General features: G+C 36.4%; 1 long non-coding RNA gene across 1 annotated transcript in view; it reads right to left on the bottom strand.

Annotated features, from left to right (window-relative positions):
* The window catches only part of LOC105822092, a 72876-nt gene that overhangs the window by 678 nt on the left and 69135 nt on the right, over positions 1 to 3063 (bottom strand). The gene's annotated exons all lie outside the window — the stretch shown is intronic.

The following is a 3063-nucleotide window of genomic DNA, read 5'->3' as shown; positions in this document are numbered from 1 at the left end:
AAATTCCCCACCAGGAAAATATATACATTAAAGAAGAGATTACTAATCAACAACAGAACATGGAACTCTGATACCTAAGCAGTACTGTATAAGAAACATTTTATCAAAGTGAAACTTTTAAAAATAGATGCAGAACATTCGTATCATTTCTCAAAACTATTTTTAAAAAACAATTCCATGGAAGATCAAGTTTAAAGACACAGGAACTACTTGTAAGCACATGTATACAAGTTTCACAGTTTACCTTTCTGTAGGAATCTTCTATCGTTGGGTCATATTTTTCAACAAAAATTCCCTGAACAAACTGAACTGTCTGCGAGGAGGAAAAAAACAAGAGAAAAGGTAAGAACTTAAAAGAAAAATCAAACTCCCAGGAAAATTATTTAACCTCACAAACTTGTAAAGAGTAAATAAAATTATGTGAAAATTCTGGGTAAACACACAAATGTAAAGTATCACTACTATTTTTCAAAATAAGTATAAATCCATAACTAAAAGTACATTTATTATGAAAGGATATGGACATGTTAAAAATTGTCATCAATACTGCTGCTGACAGCCAGATGTGGTAGTGCGTGCCTATAGTCCCAGTTACTCAGGAGGCTGAGGTAGGAGGATCACTTGAGCCCAGGAGTTTGAGGTTATAGTGAGCTATGATTGTGCCACTGCACTCCAGCCTGGACAACAGAACCAAAAAAGTGCTGCTGATACTACACTGTTAAACAGTTACTTTATGAAGTTTTAAAATACAAGGGGCCAGGCCAGGCATGGTGGCTTATACCTGTAATCTCAGCACTTTGGGAGATCGAGGTGGGAGGATCATTTGAGGCCAAGAGTTCAAGACCAGGCTGGGCAACACAGTGAGACCTCATCTCTACAGAAAATTTAAAAAATAGCCAGGTGTGATGGTGCACGCTTGTAGTCCTACATTTTTAAAAAGTCTTTCTAATTGTTAGGGAAAAGAGAAGGGGGAATTTAAATTTATTGAATGCCTATTATATCCTATGCATTGAGCTAGTCACTTTTAATTTATAATCACATTCAAATTTCACATTCACCCTAGAAAGTTATTTTTTCCATCTGCCAGCTGAGATTCAGACATACATCTTCCTGATTCTAAAGCCTTATTACTCTTTCCATTGGAAAACGTTGCCTACTCATCTTTTTCAAATATTCTACTTTTATCTCTAGAATATCTGTAAGTATATACTAGAAACTACATATTTATCATTCAGAAAATGAAAAGAAGTACAGAGATAATTGTAAGATATTTCTTAGACAGCTTTAGAACAGGGTCTGTTCTACTGTTCTATTGCCTAAAACCAAGAATAAGAATGTGGACTGAGGTCATTTACACTTAAATTACTCAGAGGAATATTTTACACACTATTTTAGCTTGAGCTAAACAGATTAACTTGAATATAGCAAACTTAAATTTCTTTCTCCTACTAAGCTCCTATTATTTGAAGGAAGTTCAGGCTTTAATCATGCCAAAATTTTTAATCATCATTTTTATCAAGGATTCAATCACCTCATTGTCTCAGAATGACACATAATTTCAATATAAAAACATTCTAATATGGCTTCCTGATATGCTTTTGACTAGAGCAGAGGTTCTCAAAATATGGTCCAGGGCAGACGCTCCCTGAGGTCAAACTATTTTCTTAGTAACATTAAATTGTATTCTCCTTCTCTCATAATTTTACAGTGGAGTTTTCCAAATGGTATAGAACATGTACTATTGCAAGAGATCGGATGCAAAAGCAGGCATGATTCTATAAACCAGACATTAATAAGACTTGCAAAAATGCAAAACAATCACATGATTCTCACTTTTCTTACGAAAAGTAATCTTTCACTACTCCTCTGAATCCTAAACTAACTCTCAATTCTTGGGGACATCTCATTCACTCACATAGATTGTAATTTTATTCCTTTGGTTTCTATACTGGATCGCCTCCTCTCTTCCTCTCCTTTATCATTATTTTCCTCTCCACTGGATTATTGCCTCCAGCATACAAACATGCTCTACTATCTCCAATCCTAAAATGAAACCAAAAACCTCCCGTAACCTCATGATCCTTTCAGCTTCTGCCCCTCTTTTCTGTTCCCTCTCATAATCAGTCTTCTTTAACTGTCTATATTCCATTTCCTCAGCAATTGTTCACTCTTCACCCCCACCCCCCAATATGGTTATGGCACCATTACCTGACTGAAGCTGCTTCTTTAATCACTTCCAACCACCTCCATGTTCGCAAATCATCTTTCCTTTTTGTTACTTGATTCCTGAGCAGTCAAGTAAAGATACATTCTTCCATGCTAGACCCTTCAATCCTACCTACTCTCTAAAGGTTGAGAGGTACTCAGAGCTCAGTTCTGGGCTCTGCTCTTCACTTCTCTCTCTAGTCTCTCCCTAGACAACCTCATTCATCCCTATGGATTTTTTAGAAAAAACTATCTTGCTTATTTTGGAAAAGGTAACTCATGGACACAAGACCAAATTCAAAAGGCACAAAAGGCTATGCAGAGGTTAACTAAGCTTACCTAACACCCTTGTTCCCAGCTACCCAATCCCACTTCCAAGGAAGCAAATGATGTTATCCATATCTTATTTAATCTGGCAGAGATATTCTATGTATTTTATAGGCATTTCCCCTTGAACTCCCACCTTTTTTTAAGACATAAAACACAAATGATAGTCTATGTTGTTTAGTACCTTTTTTCTCTCCAAATAATACGTTTTGAATATCATTACGTATCAGTGTATGTAGAGCTGTTGCATTCTTTTTAATGGCTGTATAGCAGTCTACTCGGAGTATGTATTAAAATTTACTTAACTAGCCCCCTTATGATAGGCATTTAGGTTGCCTCTAAACTCTTGTCATTATAAGTAATGTCGCAATGAATATCCTTCACCATGTCATTTTGCACATGTGAACTTACGTGTGGGATAAATTGCCAGACAGGGAATTACTGAACTGAAAGTTAAATGCAGCTGGACACATTTGTTAAATGCAGCCTCCTCACCTGGGAGGCTGAGGTGGAAGGATCGCTTGAGGCCAG

This window comes from Propithecus coquereli, unplaced genomic scaffold, assembly GCF_000956105.1.
Source record: "Propithecus coquereli isolate 6110/MARCELLA unplaced genomic scaffold, Pcoq_1.0 Scaffold595, whole genome shotgun sequence".
In the NCBI taxonomy this organism is placed as follows: domain Eukaryota; kingdom Metazoa; phylum Chordata; class Mammalia; order Primates; family Indriidae; genus Propithecus; species Propithecus coquereli.
The sequence above is the reverse complement of the archived record's forward strand: the minus strand, read 5'-3'. Positions and strand labels throughout refer to the sequence as shown.